Here is a 22,605-nt window from a genome sequence, read left to right on the forward strand (position 1 = left end):
ATAGTCTTCACTGAAACTTGCATAACTTCTTCTAGACTTAATATCTTATGCTTTTGAGGTTAGTTGCATATACTAGACACTTAGTAGTATCTCCCTTTAACCTCGCTACTAAAAGTGCTCGATGATCTATCCGTACCAACTTGATCTTTCCACTGTTCTTCCATCAGATACCACGGAAAACTGCTATGTTGACATCAATGAAAAACACACTCATGAATGTAACATATCATCATGATAAATATCTAATCATGTTTCTTCAATACTCCCCCATAGGAATATCATCATCATTCATGCTTCCAACAACTACTCCTATGTAAGCTATCTTCCATAAACTAAAGAATGACAGATTTGAATATGAACCTACTGATCCTACTTACTATAGGTAGATCATCAAATCACTAATATACTTGGTTAATACTCATCCCAATATCTATTATATGAATAATACATTAAGTCAATTCATGCGTGAACCAAAGAAAATGCATCTTATGTCAACTAAGAATGTCTTACAATACCTAAGAGGTTCAGTTGGTATGGGACTCAAATATGATAAAGTTGAAATCAATCTTCATGGATATTTAGATTTTGACTGGGCTGGTAGCCCTATTGAATGTAATTTTATATGTGTGCTTATGCTTCTAATTGAATAGTTGCATCAAATATGTAATGAAATATGATGATCTTTCATAGACATATATATTCAGAAAGATATCATTGTAAGGTGACTATCTTACAAATGATAGGCCTATTATCATGAAAAATTATGTTATTATTCTGGATACACTAAAAGTCATTGATAACACATGTATTCTGATCACTCTAGTTATTGATCCAAAATGTCAGAGATCATAATACATGTTATGATAGTGTTTATAATATTATGATTATGGTTATTTGACAAGTCACTATTTTAGAGTGTTAAAGTCAAATAATCTGTTATTTGTATGGATATCATTAATATTGATATCTTGTAAAGTTTCATGGGATATGATTGATATTTCACTTCTCCCTTGCTAAGAGGGAGTGTTAATGTGTAGCTTTAGAAGAAGTGAAGTTCACATATATGTTAAGTATATGATCTGTGATTTCCTCACATAGATATATATATAAAATTTGGAATATGTGTTTAGTAATCGTCATACACTTAATCATATTTTTTTTTATCAGTGCTTGACTAATACTAGTGTGTTATTGAAACAATTAGTTGATGAGAAGTGCATGACCTTATAGGGCCATGACTCTATGTGGCCATTGACTATGTACCCTATAGGACATGCACCTCTACTACCTCATACATTATCACTGATAAGTTGATGAATTGGATCATCAATCACACAACAATGATCTACTCTTCTTCAATGATAATAAATAAGTAATAGTGTCACCACATTCAACCTTGTCAAAGATATATATATATATATCTTTGACAAGGTTGAATGTGGTGATATAATAAATAAGAATAGTGTCACCACATTCAACCTTGTCAAAGATATATATATATATCTTTGACAAGGTTGAATGTGGTGACACTATTACTTATTTATTATCATTGAAGAAGAGTAGATCATTGTTGTGTGATTGATGATCCAATTCATCAACTGATTAGTGATAATGTATGAGGTAGTATATATATATATATATATATATATATATATATTACTGGTACTCTATATATACGAACACAACTAAATCTGGTTCTAATTACTAATAATAATATGCACTTGATATGGTAAGTATATTGGTAATGTTTTTCAGATCGTGATAAAAAACATTATCAATATACTTACCATATCAAGTTCATATTGTTATTATTAGTAATTAGAACTAGATTTAGTTGTGTTCGTATATATAGAGTACTGGTAATTCTATATTAGTACATTGATATTACATCAAAAGAGATTTAGTTTATCTCTATCAAAGATTGCCTAAGAGGTAAGTGGTATTTAATAATTAATATCTGATTACTAAATTGGAATACATGTGCATTAAGTGAAATCTTAAGTAGGGAGTAAAGGTAATTTAATAAATATAATTCAATTAATCCTTTACTCTAACACCCCCTTAAGATGAGAAATAATGTAGCTACAAATAATGTATGAAAAAACAAAGAACCTATAATGCTGAAAGCATAAATGGGTCCTGGTAACATGGCTTGATGAGCTACCCAACACAACCAAATCTTTGAAAAATGGAGAAATAGGGAAAACCATGTGGGAAAAACCATACTCCAAAAAGAGATAGAAGAATGCTAAAAAAAGAAGGAATGAAGGAAGAACTCATCCCTAAGACCCCCGAAGGACAACTTACTTCACCCCAAGTATAGAACACAACTGAAGATACCACAAGAATGTAAAAGGTTTAGTGAAAATGTCTTCAACGTACTCAGCAGTAGGAATATACTCCAAGATAAGAGAGCCATCCTAAATCAAATTCTTGATGAAGTGCACTTGAAGCTTAATGTGCTTGGTCCACTGATGTTCAATTGGTTTGCAGGAAATGTGTATAGCACTCTGATTGTCACACCATAGAAAGATGGAACTACCAGAAGAAAATCCAAACTCTATCATCAACTATCGAAGCCATATAACCTCCTGACTAGCTAGCACAACTGCCTTGTATTCTACTTCTATAGATGATAATGCATGAGCATGCTGCTTCTTGCAAGACCATGTGATAGGATAGGAATCAAGACTAGAAAAAAATCCATAAGTAGACTTCTAATCATCAATATCACCAATCCAATTTGAGTCTGTATAACCAACAATATGAGGATCTCCTAATGTATAGTGAATTCCACAACATGGAGTACCTCAAAATATAATGATGAGGATCATGACAGAATCGAGAGACAAGGCCAACCACAAAAGAAAGATAATTACATGTATGCATTAGGTACAACAAACTACCCACAAGTTGTTTATATAAAGTGGAATCCACTATAGGAGTAGAGAAAGTGGCAGATAAAACAACACCCAACTAAAAAGGCGTAGAAGGAGGCTTGCAATCAAGCATGCTAAATCATTGAAGTATATGAAGATCATACTTTTTCTAGAGTACAACTATCCTAACCGAAGATTGAAAAATTTATAGGCCTGAAAAATAATGCAGAAGTCCAAGGTATGTTATCTCAAATTTCTCTGTCAAAGCTCATTGAAAACTCTAAATCACAAAGGGTGATCTAGCTGTAATAATGAGATCATCAAAATACAACACAAGTATAAATAGATAATCCTCATGACACTAAATGTACACTTTAGGATCAAAATGATAGATTTTGAAGTATGATGCAAGCAAGAAGGAATCCATCTTCTCATACCAAGCCCTAAGGGCTTGTTTGAGACAATACAAGGATGTCCAAAGTGTGCACACCATATAAGAGTTCTACACAAAACCCTAAGGCTACTCCGTATAGATATCTTCATGTAGGTCTCCATAGAAAAAGGTACTTTTCACACCCATCTAAAATACTCTCCATCCCTAAGAAGCTGCAAGAGAGAGTACAAGGCAAATAGAATTCATCTTGGCAATTGGACAAAAGGTCTTTGAGTAATCAATGCCCTCAACTTGTGAAAATACCTTCACAACAAGATGTGCCTTGTACCTATCAATGGAACCATCTACAGTGTACTTGGTATGGTACACCCACCTATACAGAACCAAATTTCTTCCATTTGGATGAGGACAAAGATCCCAAGTATAGTTATTCATCAAACAAGAGTACTCCTCATCCATAGGCCTATCCCAATCTGAGTGTCATATTGCCTATGAAAAATCTATGGATCATTTGAAATGACATGACTCAATAATCTAGTACTAGATGTCTAAGCATGAGTGCCACGAGAATTTGAATGATCTCCTGCCATAAGTCTAGTTGTGTCAATAATATCATGAGCCCCCTTGGTTACTCACAAAACAAGGGGATGAGGGGAAGTTGGATCATCATCAAGATCTTCCTCAAAGGATAAAGAATCCTATAGAGAAGAAGTGGAAGTACTAGGCAGTGAGGGAAAAGCTAGCGATGGAGGCTCTATTGGAGGATAACACTCATCAAACTGAACATCTCACCAAAAAAAGACCTCTCTGGAATCAGGATCAAACAACCTGTACGCCTTTACATCCTCACAATAGCCAAAAAATATGAGTGGTTGAATCTTCCTCTCCATGGCTTTTCTTTGAGCATCTAGAATAAATTCCCAAGCCTTACTACCAAAAAAATGGGATGTGGAAACATCGGGCTTGATATAAATCCAAGCCTACTTAAGAGTCGAATGTTGCAATGCTTACAAGTCATCCGATTTTGAATATAGCTGGTACAATTGATAGCCTTAGCCCAAAAAGAAGGACTTATATCTTGAGACTATATTGTATGATTGGACATCTCCCACAATGTTCTATTCTTTCTCTCATCAATGCTATTCTATTGAGGAGTATGGGGAACTATGAACTGATGATGTAAACCATGCTCCATGCAAAATATCTGAAAGATTGACTCACATATTCCTTACCATTGTTAGTGCATATACACTTGAAAGAAAGACCAGACTGCTTCTCCACAAATGTCTTAAAGATTTTAAATGAATCAAAGACATCATAATTGTACTTCAAAAAGTACACCCATGTGTGTCTAGAGAAGTCATCTATGAAGGTAAGCACATATTGAACATTTAAAAAAGATGACATGGGGAATGAAATAAGACAATTGTTTATCAAATCTAATAGTGCCTTAACATGTGTGGATCTACTTGTCAGAAAAGGATCTCTATGATGTTTTCCAAGTGTACAACCTTGACAAACACCACTAGTACAAGAGATCTGAGGTAGCCCTATCAGTAGCTCCTATGTACTCATCTTCTGTAGATATCTATTATTGACATGGCCTAAACACCCATGCCAAAATTTTCTCACTATATCTACATAAGAAATAAGAGAATCACCTATAGAATCAGAGCTCTCAAAGCCAAAAAATTGATATAAGTGATACTGTAAATCAACATTCCTAGTAGCAACAACAAAATCAGGATTGTGGAGGTCTTGAATAACCACAACATGTGGTGAGAACTCAAATGTCTTACTAGAGCCAGAATGAAAAATCTGATAGACACACAAGAGGTTTGTAGAAATGGCCAAAACCAATAGAACATCCTATAGGGACCCACCTTGTAAAGAGATAGTGCTAGAACCAGAACTTGAAAGTTGTGCAAAATCACCAACTGTAATCCATGTAGTAACACTTTGAGCAAGTGATGTAACCAAATCAATTGAGTTTTTTATATGTTTGGAAGCACTTGAGTCAATGATCCAAGTAGTAGAAGAAGAAAAAGCTCGTGTAGAAAGAACATGTCCTTTCCTTAAACGAGGAGGTGGTGGCTTTAGAGAAGCAATATTATGCACCTGCATGGCCTCCTCTAAAGCCTCAAGATATTTATAACACCTAGAAATTGGATGTCCTTCCTTGCCAAAAAAATTGCAAGGATCACTTCTAAACTTATTAGTCTTGGAGGAAGACTCACTAGACTTAGAAGATTTACCCTTTAGAGTAGATTTTTGAGTATCTAATCCAGGAGACAACTTGGAGGAAATTTCACTACTAGTTGAATCTATTTTAGGTTTTAGTTTTGGCTTCAAATTCCCTATAGATTTCTGAGAAAATAATGCCTAGTTCTTTGATCCTGGTAGAGAGTCCAACTATGTAAGCTTGGCTTGTTCTCTAGTCAAACGATTATAGAATACCACAAATTTGGGCATGGTAAATGTAAGACCCAAAGCATCCATAGTGGAATGGAAGGTAGAAGAGAAAATCTAAAGGTTTCCTTGAAGCTTTGACAAAATCAGGTAGATACACCATATATCAATCTTGTTCTTCCCATAACCTTGCAACATTGATCTCTATTCTTTAAATCTAAGGAAAAATTCCTCAATGGAGGGAAATGGATTAGGTATAAGTGATGTAAGCCCTAATTCAATTTGAAGTTCTCTGAACTCATTGGTGGTACCAAACAAGTTCTTGAAATTGTCCCACATCTTTCAAGGAGTATCACACCCATCAAGATAAAATTCTAAGTTTTCTAAAACACTTAAAGAAATAAAACCCATGGCCTAATCCATATTTTCTTGTGCTACAAGGTCTAATATTACTCTAAAATACTAACCACACTTCATCTAAACAAGACCACAAACCCTTTGAATAGACAAGTCGTGTCTTAGTAGTTGTCCATGTGTGACAGTTATGTGGGTTTAGAAGAACTAGACAAGAAGAGGTCTCAACCATTTATTTAGAATGTGTTGGTTTTGTTATAGCTATGTTTTATTGATGTAAATGACAAAAAAAAGAATAAAAAACACCCCCACAATGCAAAAATTCAAACCTTGGATGCTAGAAGGAATGCATATACAATTAAGAGAAAAATATATATTCAATTCAGTATCATGTGTGAATTTGAATAATTCTGATGAATATAATAGATCATTTGAATATATATTGAAGAGACCTTTCCAACACTTCTTTCAGATTGAAAAATGAAGCAAAATTGAGCATATTATGCCCTAAGAATGTAAAAAATAGCATCAAACTTCAACAGTAAAAATAGGTACCATACTAGAAAAAAAACTAGAAAAAACTTGCACGAATGCACCTATTTTAAAATTAGCTTTCTAATGGTATCTCATTTTTCCAAAAATGATACTGTATTCTCCAAATATCACCAAAAAGCGACAGGTACCCTATTAAATAATTGAAAAAAAAGCCCCCTTAGAGGTAAAAGTTAAGTCCCATGGGTGCTTATGTGACCGTGGGCTAGGCTAAAGGGGCCAATAGGACCATAGGTGGTGCGATGGTGGCAACTATTGGTGGTGGTGGTGCACAGGTAGTAACTGGAGCACAGTGGGAGTGGTGGTGCTTTGGTAGTGAGCACAGGCAGTGCACTAGCAGTGATGACGAGTGTGATGGCATGGTCATGGTGTAGATAGTGGTGGAGTGGTGACTGTTTTTTTAATAACCACCACACAATTTCTTTAACAACCATGTGGTTTTGTTGACTACAATAGTTTTCAAAGTGTTAGGTGCTTTTTAAAAAAAAATTCTTCCTCAATCCATTTACCAAGGGCTATACGACCCTATTAGGAAATTTTCTGTTTGCCTTAGAATTGCCCAGACTCCAAAAATGAAGTGCTTTATATGGAAATATAGGTTTTGATATGCTTTGAATCAAACTATGATGTCCATTTGGACTCAAAGTGCCCAAAATTTTAGAGACCCCTCTATTTTCACAAAAGAATACCAAAAAATGCGAGATCTGATCCAACAAACCCTTGTTCTTGCTTTCTTCAATAAACCTCAAAAAGCTGCAACAAATCTGACTGTAATACTACAAAGGATTTGATAAGAACAAATCCACAAATTGAGTAGAACACCTATATGCAAGAACATATCATAGAGAATAAAAAGAAAAGAGAAGGAAATGACGTGGCTTTGAAATATGCAAGAGTATATTATGAAATAGAAAGAATGGAATAAATATACAATGGATCAATCCTTATAGAAGGAGATCATAAAACCTAAAAATGTAACCCTAATAGTTAATTGACATTTAATAATTAATATATTTAATTAAATGGGAATGGATGTGCATAAAGTGAAATCTTAAGTAAGAAGTAAAGGTAATTTAATAAATGTAATTAAATTAATCCTTTACTCTTAACAATTGCTAATTGTATTGTAATGATATGATTGTTAAATGTTCACTTTATTGATGTTATATAGATGCAAGTTTGATGGTTAGATAAGAGAAGGTAGTTGTAGGTATGATTTGTTGCAAGGAATTTCAAAGGACTGATGAAATATTGAGGATATCAACACAATCAAGGTTTTGGTATTATTCTATACTACTTGTAAAGTTGTATATGACTGTAAGAGTAGTGAGCTCATGTTATTGTGTTTACAACTCCTAATAGGGTTGTGTCCTCTAAAAGGCCTAGTCTTATAAAATGGATAAATACACTATATGTATGTATTAGACTCCTAATAGGGTCAAAACCTTTTACAAGGTACTTTTGATTAGTGGATTATTTTGTGCGTACCATCACACCAAGGTTTCCCTTGGCCAGAGTTTCCCTAGTTAAAATAATATGGTGTTATTTCTTTGTGATATGCTTATTATTTCTCTTAATTTTAATCATTTATGCAAGCTTAAGGTTTTTAATTGATATCCATAGTTGGGCAAAAGGTTTTTGTAGAATGTAATGGTTCACTCCCTTCTTAGTATTTCCTATTTCTCACAATTGTTACCAGAGCATAATTATTCAGAAGTAGCCTAAAAGCCCAAGGGAGATCACTATGGATTCAATGCACTTGCAAAAGAACCTTGAAGTATCCCTTGAGGAACTAGATCAAACTAATGATGAAAATAATAGATTGAAGAGAAATCTTAGAGTGTAGAAGATGGAAGATCAGATTGAGAATTCAAGATTGAAGAAAAAGTAATTACTTGAGCAGATCAAAGATTATGAATCAAATACCTCAAGAAAGAGAATGAGTTTCTAAGGCATGAACTTGAGATCACAACATTAAATATGAGTTTGACATCAAATGAGAAAAAATTCAAGATAAATTTGAGGAATGAAAATGCAAATTTTATATGACAACTATCCAACGTAAAATTTGAGCTTGAGAGTACCAAATTAAAGTTCTCTAAACTTGAGAAATATAATTATGTAGTAAAAGGAGAACTCTTACAAACTAAACAACATCTTGAGAATTCAAGTACAAAGAATCTTGATGAGAAGATTATGGCACAAAAGCCTATAGGAGACATGGCATGAATTGGCTACATTGAAGATGAATCATCAAAGTAGTCAGAGATCACATAATAAAATGAGATGCAACTTGAACCTAACTAACTAGTAGATCAAATCAATCAGACAAAAAATAAGTTTGACCAACCTAGAGATCAAAGAAGATGATTCAATGGACAATGCTTTGCATGCAACAAATTTTGACACATGAAGAAAAATTACAGAGGTAACCTTAATGCTAAATCTTTTACTAGTTATTATTACGATTGCTTTTTATGGATATAAATCTAGTGAATGCAAGAAACCTAATCAGGGATCACACATGAGAATGAATGAAAGGATAAAGATAACAATTAGTAGACCTTTTGGAACGAACAAAATTATCAATAATAGAGTTATGTGTTACAAATGCAACAACTTTGGACATATTGCTAGAGATTGTAGATTATAGATTGATCAATTTGGACCAAGGTATGGGAATGGTGTTATATCATGTCATATTTGCAATAGTTTAGGAAATAGAACAAGAGTTTGTAGATTTAATGGATTCAAAAAAAAAATAGAGAACCTAATATGAGAAGGAATGTGATCAATAGAAGAAGTGTCAGAAAACATGGATTGATTTCTACAATTGTAATTATACTACCATGATTATTTGTGTGTTCCAAATGCAGATCCCAATCTCTTATAAATATAAGAGTAGGAGACATGTCTTTATGATTAATCATTATTATATAAAAATATATATCAAAATATAACATATGTATTATATATAATATATATATCTATATATAAATAATATGATATATATACATATATACATATATATATATATATATATATATATATATATATAAATAATATGATATATATACATATATACATATATATATATAAATAATATAATAATTATAATATTATATATAATATATATATTATATCAACATTGTATCTTATTATTAAATCAATATGAATATAGCTATAACCTTAACACCCCCTCTTAGCTAGGGAGGATTTGTAATGGAACACATTATGCTCTGAAGTATATGCATAGATACCATCTCAGTATGATATTCAATTCACTATAAGGCTAAATTTCTCAGCACTCCCTCTTTAGCAAAAATTTTTGAAGAAATTTTAATACAAGATTTAAGCACCACTTTAAGTGTGGTTTATGAGAAATTTAAGTTATGGTGTCTAACAAGATTCGACCCAAAGAATCATAACAATTGATTTTCATGGTGTTAAGAAAAATATGGCTTGGAGAACCATGATGAGTTGATTATCAAGGTGTTCAGTAAAATCTAGCAAGAAGAACCATGATAAGTTGGTTATCAAGGTGTCCGACAAAATATGGCCTGAAGAACCATTATAACACTTGCTCCAACACATATTGGTTTTAGGAGATAGATCAACTATTGATAAAGTCATCACCTTACAATAGCAACCTCACACATATGATATATTGTCATCTTTTGTAACACACAATTGGAAAAAATTAATCTTTTTGTGACAACAACTTAATGAAGTATGTTATGATACATCCATTATCATGACTTTCAACACTCTAGGACAACAACTTAATGAACTGTGTCATGATAAAAGGTCTATCATTTATAATATTTTCATCTTACAATGATTACCTTCTATTTATATATGTCAATGAAAGATTGTTAGCTTCATTATATACCATATACGAAATAGTAACCACCATGAACCAAGAGAGAGGGTGGTACAAAGGCTTTCACCTCAATTCTCTCTCTCACAAAAAAGAATGAATTACAAGGAATTTTACTTATAACTTCTCCTCATAGAGAAGATATCATTTGCAAAGGATTGCACCTCGAAATTCTCCCTCTAAACATCGATCATAGGAAGTCAGGTCCTCTAGTTACTTTCTTTGAAGCTCTCTTCACCCAAGGATGCTTGTTAAACTCACTTTGAATTTGATATCAATATTTTGATTTTCTAGTGATAAGTCAATACTTCCTCATGATGCACTCAAGAGTAGGCCCATCAAAATCATGCAGTCATACACATGTATTCCTAGACTCCCTCTTAGTATTAATCTTCTAAGCTCCCACATTTCCTTAGAAGAAGTGTCATACTTCCTCTAAATGTATAAGAATATCATAATATCAATCATCAAAGATGTTTTCTTCAAGAGCCTCACTCTATCCATCTTGATCATCATCATCTTTGGAGCTACTGTCATTAGATTAAGTCTGCACAATATTTGGTAGTACATGTAAATTACCAACCTTCTTTTCCTGTAAGAATATCCTCAACCATAAAGGAAAAGATCAACACAAACAATCCTTATAGTATGTATAGAATTACAAATAAGATAGAAACTACAAAGAGTAGATAAATGTAAAAGATACGAATACTTATCTGTACATGAAGATTCAAAAATTGTCTTCTTAGATTATTTGAGAATGGAACATCTCCCCTCTAAATAAGGTTCAAGTGGGAATGGAACATTGACTATTATTCTCCCACAATTTAAAATTTTCACTCATTCTTATATTGTTGAATAATTTTATATCAAATATGACAACTCCTTTCTAAGTTCCAACTTGCTCTTTTCATCCATTGAGGGTCCAAACATTCACTTAGCTTAATAGTAGAAGTGAACATGTCCTTCCATTTTCTCAAACTCATCCACAATACATCAATATCTTGATTGAGTATGATTGTATCATATGTATCGATCTACAATTCATATGTCAAGCTTATTCATCAAAGAGAGAATTGTAGATGGTTCAAATGAATTCTTAAAAGCTTCATTAATGTCTCACAACTCTTGGAATACTTTAGAATAACTAAGAGGGGGGGTGGGCGGGCGTGTGTTGAACTAGTTATCCAAGGTCCAGATGTATAAATAAAACTTTTCATAGCTTAGTGAACCCATAAAACATTTATACTCATGCATGCATCCATAATATTATGAAATCACTTAAAACTTGTAGGTTATTATCAAATCAACTTGCAGAAATGTAAACATGAAACATAATAGATTTATCAACACACTTGACACAATGATTTATGTGGTAACCCAATTTGGGAAAAATCATCAGTAACATGCTACTCTTTTCACTCTTCTGAAGTGATGCCCTATGAAAGGCCAACCTTGTTAAAGGTTACAATACACACTATTAAATGGGACTCTGTTAAAGGATTTCAATCACCCTATTAGGAGTAAGCCTTGTTAGAGGACTTTAGACCACTCACTTGGAATGTCACCCAGTTAAAGGATTTACAAATGACTGTTAGGTCAACCTTAATCCAAAGGATTTACCCTAGACTGATACAATTGTTAGAGAGTAACAATAAGACTTTGATCTGATACAACTTACAACTTCATTTGCAGATTACAGATCACTATTCAGTCCTCAATTCTATGTGGCCTTCATACTTTGTAGCTCTATTAGCTTTTTCACCCTTCAAGAATTCATCTCCTTAAGCCTCCTTGCTTAACATGCCATTACAAACTCTTCTCTTAGGTAACCTGATGAAGCAAAACCCTTAACTCCTTGTGTCCCTTAGGTTCTTACACATAACAACCTTACTTCATGATCATCCATTCCTATAAATAGGAAATTAAGATATTTTTCTGCTCATTCTCCATCATCCAATTTAAGGTTTGGATGGATTAAGTAGGATACAATGTATCTACCCCATATCTCATATCTCTTATAAAAACTTCTCCTAGAATCCACTTTGAATTTGCCTAAAAATTGTTTACCTTGAATTCTATGCCACTAGTTCATCAACATTATCTTTCAATTGGTTCACAAAATCCAAGAAAAAAAACTTAACTTCTTAGATTCATCAAATTTATGACTTTTTAAATAATGCAACAACTCAACATTATCAAGCTTTTGATGCTCAACACATACTATGTTGCTTGACATCCACTATGAAATTACTTGGCATGGACTAAAGTTTATTGGTGCTTGGTATCAACATACACTAGAATGGACTTTTACTCAGCTCCAACTAATTTTTTTCTTGGCTTGCTCTATCTTTTCTTGACACCTACTATCCACCCAATCAAACTTGGTAGAAAAACTGTGTAACTTGTTCTTCTAAACTTTCTTAGTGTAACCAACCTTTGTAACCTTAAGTAGATTATCAATACATCATGTCATCACTATCTTAATTGATTCTTGTACTTCCTTACATAATCATAACTCAACCTTTCCTCTAGGTGCTATTGTTACATCTTTTGATCAAATCCTCTTCATTAATCAAATAAGTGATAGTACTTAAATCTTATAAGAAGTTGTCTTACCAACAAATATCAGATTAGACATTAGTGATAAAACAATGATGAAACACATAGTCTTCTTCAACAACCTCCCTCTTTCAATCTAGTTTCAAAAATCTCCCTCAATAATGATCTATTCAATCTAATCTCAACAATCTCCCTCTTTGGCATTGATGGTACTGATCAACCAAATGGTAAACACCTTTATTCAACCAAACTAACTAGGTTAAAATAGTAAGAGAATACCAAAAAGAACATAATTCCTTGTATTGAAATCTCTCCCTCTATCAACAACTTCCATCTTTTGATTAGTTTACAAAATTATTTCTTATAACTCCCTCTTACTAGGTAAATATTAGGATTTCTCTTTCTTTGCTCTCCTGATCAACAACTATCTCCTTTAACAATTATCTCGTGCTTAGGATTAGTAAACTCTCCCTTTTTGACAACAATGCTCTTCTGATATAATCTCTCCCTCTTTATCAATCAATCTTGCTTGATCAGTAAAACTTTCCCTCTTTGACAAAAATGCCAAAGACTTGTCATCTTTAATATGACAAATATAAACCTTTTTAGTTTCTTCAATTCTCCCTTTGTCACCTTGCTTGTGACTGATTTTAAGTTTCAGCTATTTGATTACTTTAGGAAACTCCTAAAGTAAGATCCTCTGCATCAATGTGTAACATATGAACATCAACTTATTTGATGTAGGGCACTCCTCTTGTTACTTAGATAGCCTTAAATAGGGGTATCACCCCTAGTTTACCTCTTAGATACTCATGAGCATCCTTAGGTAATGTTTTTGTGAAGATATCAACAATTTGTTCCTTTGTGCTGACATATTTCATATTCACCTCTTTATCTTGAACTAACTCTCTCAAGTAATAATACTTGATTGTAATGTGCTTTGTCTTTGTGTACATCATAGGATTCTTTGATATATTGATTACACTTGTATTATCATAATAAAGTATCACTGGTTTTGTGATCTCTTGCTTTATACCTTTGAGTAGCTATTTGATCCATACAATGTTTGTACAATATACAATAGCAACAACATATTTAGCTTCAATAGTAGATTGTGAAGTGCAATGTTGTTTCTTGCTAGTCCATGTAATTAGTCTCTTGCCTAAGAAAAATTCTCCTCAACCAGTGCTCTTTCTGTCATTAATGTTTTCATTCTTCTTATAGTATAGATCAAACTCTTATATTCCTTTTAGATATCTTATTATTCTTTTTACAACCATTAAATGATTCTCCCTAGGATTAGCAGAGAATCTTGCAACTATCCCTATAGATAATGTAATATCAAGTCTGTTATGTACTACATACTGCAATTTGCCAATCATAGACCTATACAATGTTTCATTCACCTCAGCTGAATCATCATTCTTTGACAACTTGTGTCCTATTACCATAGGTGTACTTATTGGTTTGGAATCCTCCAATCCAAAAGTTTTCAATATTTCCTTGATATACTTTGATTGAGTGATGTATATATCATATTTCATCTGATATACTTACAAACCCACAAAGAAATTGATCTCTCCAAACATAGACATCCCAAATTCTCGCTTCATTTGATTTGTAGAATCCTTACATAAAGAATCTTGACCTTCAAATATGATATCATCAACAAAAAATTTAGATAACAAAATACCTTTTCCTTTCTCTGTCTTCATGTATAGATTGCTATTATCATCAATCATTTCAAATCCAATCTTCACAAGATAATTATGAAGTCTCTCATACCATGCTCTTGATGCTTGTTTCAAAACATATAGAGCCTCATGTAGTCTACATACCATGTTCTTATTGTTAACATCAACAAAAACTTTTGACTATTCTATGTAAACTTCTTCCTCTAATATATCATTTTAGAAATGTAGATTTAACATCCATTTGATAAACTTTAAAACCTTTGTCTACAAAATAAGCAAGTAAAGTTCTTACTCCTTCCAATCTAGCAATAGGGGTGAATGTCTCTCCATTGTCAATTCCTTCTTCTTGTGCATATCCCTTGCAAACTAGTCTTGCTTTGTTCTTTGTGACTTCACCATTTTCATCTACCTTGTTTCTAAATACCCACTTCGTACCAATAACATTTTTGTCTTCTGGTCTAGGATATAGAGTCCATGTTTTGTTTTTCTTAATCTTTTCAATCTCTTCTTCCATGGCTCTACTCTAGTCATCATCTTCTAATGTATCTCTCATTAATTTGAGCTCATTAATGCTCAACAAACATGTATCACTTCTTAATTTGTTTCTTGTTATTGGTCTAGCATCTTTATCTCCAATAATTTGAGCAATAGGATGATGTCTTTTGACATACTTAAACAATCTTGGTTCAATTCGTGTTTCTTCATTTTTTCTTTCAACTCCAGAATCATTGTGTACATCTCTATCAGGTAGCTCATCATCTCTTTCATGTACACTAATCTCAAAATTAGAATTTGCATCCAGTTTATTTTATAGCTCAACATCTATATGTAGCTCAATTCTTGAATGCAACTCGACATTCATAGAGTGTGACTCGGCAGTCACTGAAACTTGCTGTTGATTTGTAGCTTGATTTACAACATCGCCTTTAGCAGGCATACCTTCATAAAATGTATACAAATGATTTTTATTCCTCTAGCTCTTTTATAGGTTCAGCCTCATACACTTCTATATTTTCATCAATGTTCACATTTTCACTTTTCACAATTTTGTTAGTGTTAGTATTCAAACATTTATAAGCTTTACTCTTTGTGGAATATCCTTAGAATATAACTTCTTTACTTTTTGCATCAAGTTTACCATTCGTAACATCTTTAAGAATGTATGATTTACTTTTGAATACCTTAAAGTATTTTACATTGGGTGAGTATCCATACCATAGTTCAAAAGGTGATGAATGAGTACCTTTCTTGATTTGCACATGGTTCAAGGTATAGACAACTATACTTACAACTTCTCTCCAGTATTTCAAAGCAATAGTCTTCTCCATCATGAGTGTTCTAGCACAATCCATTATAGATTTGTTCCTCCTTTCAGCTATTCCATTTTGTGGAGGTGTTCTAGGAGCAGCTGTCTATCTTTTAATTCCTCTTTCATTACAAAACATTTCAAACTCATTTGATGTAAATTCTCCTCCTCTATCAGATCTCAAACACTTTAGGCTTTTACCTATTTTATTCTCGACTCTTGCTAAGTACCACTTAAACATTTGGAAAGCATCAAATTTCTATTTCAAAAACATAACTATCATCATCCTAGAATAGTCATCAACAAATAGAATAATATACTTATCTCATTTATAGCTTTGCACATCAATTAATCCACACAAGTTGGTATGAACAATCTCTAGTATTCCTTTAGTGGTATAAGTTTTACTCTTAAAACTTGATTTTGTCATTTTGCCTAACTGACATTGTTTCCACATTACATTATCAGGCTTCTTCAACTTAGGCAAACCTCTAAGTTTCTTCATGTTATTGATACTAACCAAGTTATCAAAGTTAACATGACATAACCTCTTGTGCCATAGCCATACATCATCAAATTTTACAACAAGACAAGTAGCATCCTCTATATCAAGATATAATAGATTACTTCTAGTTTGATAACCCTTTCCAATTAGTTTCCCATTTGTGTCATATATCTTAGAAATCTTATTTTTAAACTCAAACTTACATCCCAAATTAATTAGTTGTGACAGACTCAACAAATTATAGTTAAGTCCTTCAACATAGTACGCATTGTCACATAAAATCTTATCTATGGGTTTGATAGAACATTTTTCTTTTATCAAACATGGTGCATCATTACCAAATGTTATGCTATTTCCATCATAACAATTTAGGGTAATAAACTTACTTTTGTCTCTAGTCATGTGATGTGAACATCTACTATCAATGATCCATCTATCATTCTTGTTCACACAAGTCACAAGTGCAATTGCCTCATTTTCATCAAATTCATCATTCTTTACAACATACACCACCTAATCATCATGTTCATTATATTCTTCTTTTGTTTTTAATGTAGCATGACTTCTTGCCTTTGTCTTTGTAATCCTTGCTGTCTTCATCTCTTCTACTCTTTTACTTGTCACCACCTCTGTATTTCTTCTTCTTTGGACATCTAGCAACAATATGACCAACCTCATTGCAATTGAAACAAATGATGGGTAACTTACCTTTGAACTTGCCTTTACCTTTTTGGAATCTTCTTGGCAATAATGCTTCAAGTTGTTCAACATCCTCCTCATCTGTATCACTTTCACTAGACGCATACTTCTTATTTTTCTTCTTCTTCTTCTTCTCATCAGGTTTCTTTAATGATACTTTAGCTTTGAAAGTAGATTCAATCTTTTTAGGTTTGTAATTATCAAATTTAGATAGCTCAAAAGCAATGAGTCTACCTACCAAACTTTCAAGTGATAGTTTATTTCCTAGTATGCATCTCAATTCTTGAATTATAGAAACTATAATAGCATATATAGGCAATAATGTCCTTAAAACTTTGCATAGTAAAAAATCATCATCTATATTACTAGTAGCTCCTCTTATTGTATTAACAAGTTCTTTTATCCTCTCAAAATATTGAGCAATATTCTCACCTTCTTCCATTTTCATATCATCAAACTTACCTTTGAGACTTTCAGCTTTGGCTCTTAGAATATTTGCATCTCCTCCATAGATAGTGGTTAGGGAATCCCACATTTTCTTTGCATTTTCAAGACCTTTGATATCATAGAATTTGGCATAACCTAGGACAGAGGCAATCTCCAACATTTCCTAGTTGTGTTCTTTCTTCTTCTTCATATCTTCAACAGTTGGGGCATCAGCAGGATCAACATGCTCCCCAGAAATGGTAGATTGTGCATGATCTCCAAGTCCCCCAAGGTGTAGCTTCATCAAAATTTTCCATGCAGGAAAATTATCTCTATTGAGCTCAAGTACTTCTCTTTTTGACATCTTGATCTTTATGCTTCTAGTACCTTCAAACTAGTCCTCTTAAGTAGATGGCTTTGATACCAATTGTTGGAATACTTTAGAATAATTGAGAGGGGGGGTGGTGAATTAGTTATCTAAGGTCTAGATGTATAAATAAAACTTTTCACATCTTATTAAGCTCATAAAATATTTATACTCATGCATGCATTCATAAGATTATGCAATCACTTAAAACTTGTAGGTTACTATCAAATCAATTCACAGAAATATAAACATGAAACATAGTAGATTCATCAATACACTTGACACAATGATTTACATGGAAACCCAATTTGGGAAAAAATATGAATAATATGCTATTGTTTTTACTCTTCTAAATTGATGCCCAGTGAAAGGCCAACCCTATTAAATGTTACAATACACACTGTTAAAGGATTTTAATCACCTTGTTAGAAGTGAGCCTTATTAGAAGACTTTAGACCATTCACTTGTAATGTCACCCAGTTAAAGGACTTACAAATGATTGTTAGGTCAACCTTAATCCAAAGGATTTACCCTAGACTGATACAATTGTTAGAGAGTAATGGTAAGGCTTTGATTTGATACAATATACAACTTCATTTGCAGCTAATAGATCAATGTTTAGTCCTCAATTTTGCTTGGCCTTCATACTTTGCAACTTTGTTAGCTTGTTCACCCTTCAATAATTCATCTCCTTAAGCCTTCTTTCTTAACATGCTATTGCAAACTCTTCTCTAAGGTCACTTGATGAAGAAAAACCCTTAACTCTTTTTCTCCCTTAGGTTCTCTCACATAACAACATCGCTTCATGACCAACCATTCCTATAAATAGGAAATTAAGATATTTTTCCACTCATTCTCCATTGTCCAATTTAAGGTTTGGATGGATTAAGTAGGATACAATGTATCTACCCCATATCTTATATCTCTTCTAGAAACTTCTCTTAGAATCCACTTTGAATTCACCTAACAAATAGTTTACCTGGAATTCTGTGCCACCAGCTCATCAACCTTATCTTTCACCTGGTTCACAAAATCCAAGAAAAAAAACTTGTTAGCTTAGATTCATTGAATTTATGATCTTTTAAATAATGTAGCAACTCAACATTATCAAGCTTTTGATGCTTGACACACACTGTGTTGCTCAACATCCACTATGAAATTATTTGGCACAAACTAAAGTTTACTGGTGCTTGGCATCAACTATACTTTACTCGACATCCACTATTTTGCTTGGTATACACTAGAATAAACTTTTACTTGGATCCAACCAATTTTCTGCTTAGCTTGCTCTGTCTTTGCCCAACACCTACAATCCACTTGGTCAAGCTTGGCAGATAAACTTTGTGTAACTTGTTCTTCTAAACTTTCTTAGTGTAATCAACCTTTGTAACCTTAAGTAGATTATCAATACATCATGTCATCACTATCTTAATTGATTCTTTTACTTCATTACATAATCATAACTCAACCTTTCCTCTAGGTGCTATTGTTACATCTTTTGATCAAACCGTCTTCATCAATCAAATAAGTGATAGTACTTAAATCTTATAAGCAGTTGTCTTATCAGAAAATAACAGGTTTGACATTAATGACAAAATAATGATTGAAACATATAGTATTCCTTAACATTCTCTCTCTTTCAATCTAGTTTCAACAATCTCCCTCATCAATGATCTTTTCAATGTGATCTCAACAACAACAACTCAAATTTACTTTGTTCATGCAAATGTATTTGTTTGATCTTTTGATTAAAACTATATTACACACATCTTGCAATTTGTGTATTCCAAATTTATATCATTAGTGAATCTATTACAACATGGTTTATTCCCTCTAAATTAATATGAATAAGATCACCAAAGGTTGATTGAATCATATCCTCTATATGGTCCCTCTCTTTTAAGGTTGCCTCAAATGTCAGTCTCCCTTTGAATTTCAATTTTCTCTTCCTCTAATAATATTCTTGGAAAAGATCAAGGTAAATAAATCCAAAATAGAAATACAAGATATTTACAATAGAATAATTAGAAATTTTACTAAAAAGAAAATTTATCTTATTCAGACAAATCCACTTGATTGGATTTATACAAGTCTCTCCTTGATATCATTAAATTATTTTAATCTAATATTTTGTATGTGTTTCCCAATTAGCAATGATCTCTTATTTAAATTCAAGTAAGCTATGAAGAGATATGTCCCATGAGTGGGACATGTCTATTTTCTAAATACAAACTTGATCATTGTTATATAAATATTATAAGAGTTTATTCCCATTTTATAATATTTATATATTTGTTTCATTATAAATATCTATTATATATTAATTAAATATATATTGGTATATCTATATACCTTAGTCCCATTAATCAATGGCAATGCTTGATTGGTAGATGAGTTTTAACCTTCATATATACTCTCTTTTCCTAATTGTATTAATTACTGATCATGGGGTTTTTAAATTAATCCATATCTTATGGATTGATGTATGAGATTGCTAAATAATTCTACCCTTATCATTGCATACTAGCAAAATTCATATTTTACTTACCTGATTTGATGATGTGGGTCCTCTTCTCACCTAGGTTGTGTGAGGTAAATAGTAAATTGTCATGCAAATCATGGTCCAAATTTATGGAATGCTCTTCCTAGTTTCTCTTGGTTCTCTCACTGGTAATATAGTTATTTCTTGCTTGATGACACATGCCTTATGTTGTTATTGGAACAAATAGTACTCTGCTCACCAATTATCTGTTGACTTGGGTCTTCCCTTAACTATCAGTTCATTTCTTTTTGTCCCATGATGTACTAATTTTAAATCACATGGAGTTATTCATCCTATTATGTTTTGGACATGGCTATCCTCTATCCAAATTGTACAGTTGACCAACTTTCAAAAAATTGAAAACATCATGATTTTTTTTGAAAATTTCAGCATTTGATCTTCATGATCTGCATAGTTTGTAGTAGAAAGAAACAAAAAAAATGGAAAAAAATCACTACATTTTTGTGAATCTGGAAAAAAAGTTTGACTTTGTTTTGTCTTTAGTACATTTTGGATGGAGATTAGCCTATCCCTTGTGTTTTCCACTCACTAACAACTTTATTACTCCCTCAGCTCAATTCCTTCTTCAGTATATTTTCTACATAATTGACTATTATCAAATGTGGACTTGCAGATGGGGTATCATTTATTATTCTTTCTTCTTTGGTTGCTACTTAAAATTGCACTTAGTTTGTAGCCAATGATCTATGCCTTCTTGGCCGATTATCCGCCTACTTCCTTTGGGTGAAGAATTTATCATTTTTCAAAACTACAATAAGTGCCCTTGGTTTATCAAAATGATATGATCGATGGTTTATCATTTTGCAATCATGGTGATGCACTTCCAAATCTTTGGCTCCTTATTATGGAGATCTTTTATTACCATTAGTGCAACTATCATTTTGGCCAACATCTGCTGTGTACAATATATGATTGCTTACTCAACACAAGAAATGTTGCTGAGTCATATGTAGTATTTGTTAGATTTAGATAAAGGTCTTTTGCAACTATGTGGAAACCTATTGTTATTGATATGCACCTTCTATGTTCTATGTAACTTTGAGGATCATTAACCTATGATAAAATACAAAAAGGATTTGAGTTATATAATATTCCAATATTTCTATATGATAATTATTTATGCCACATTTCTATTCATAGAAGATATCTCCTATAGCCACAATCTTCAACAATTAGTTCATAGGGAATTTTTTTTTCTCATTTTATCTTTTATCTCTTATCTTACATTTGTAGGTTGGCTCTAATACCATGTTAGAAAATATGGATTAGTTTCTACAAATGTAATTACACTACCATGGTTATTGGTGTGTTCCAAATGCAGATCCCAATCTCTTATAAATATAAGAGTAGGAGACATGTCTCATGAAGAGACATGTCTCTATGATTAATCATTATTATTTAACAATATAAATCACAATATAACATATACATTATATATATATATATAATATAATATAATATAATATAATATAATATAATATAATATAATATAATATAATATAATATATATTATATCAACATTGTATATTATGATTAAATCAATTCAAATATAGCTATAATCTTAACAAGAAGGAATGAGAATGTGAACAAAACATAGGTAGAAAGCATTGATAAGGAAATTTGTGAAGGAAGGAACTTCAATGAGCACAAAGGTATGGATTGAAGAGTCAAAGGAAACATTAGAGAACAAGGTGGAAGTAGTACCTAGTACTGAACCTTCTACATCTTCATAAACTATCTTTATTTAGCTTAAACAAGGGATATTACACTAGATATTTATTAGACCCTTGAGAGATGGAATTAAGGTCTACACAGTTAGCTATGCGATGAAATGATGCTCAAGAATCCATATCCAATTTTACATAATATAATATGAAAGTATGAAATGCTAGGAAAGATTTGAAGAGTTCTAGAAGCATAATCAGTTTTTTGGTTGTTTTCCTAAATATAATTAATGCAAATCTATTTTTGAAAGGCTATAAGGGTTAAATCTAAAAGTGTTCATCACCATTTGA

General features: G+C 32.2%; 1 pseudogene; it reads right to left on the reverse strand.

The window, feature by feature from the left end:
* The window catches only part of LOC149567541 (26S proteasome regulatory subunit S10B homolog B-like), a 120,863-nt pseudogene that overhangs the window by 2,676 nt on the left and 95,582 nt on the right, over positions 1–22,605 (reverse strand).

This window comes from Cupressus sempervirens, chromosome 3, assembly GCF_028749045.1.
Source record: "Cupressus sempervirens isolate cs-2001-9-10 chromosome 3, ASM2874904v1, whole genome shotgun sequence".
NCBI lineage: Eukaryota > Viridiplantae > Streptophyta > Pinopsida > Cupressales > Cupressaceae > Cupressus > Cupressus sempervirens.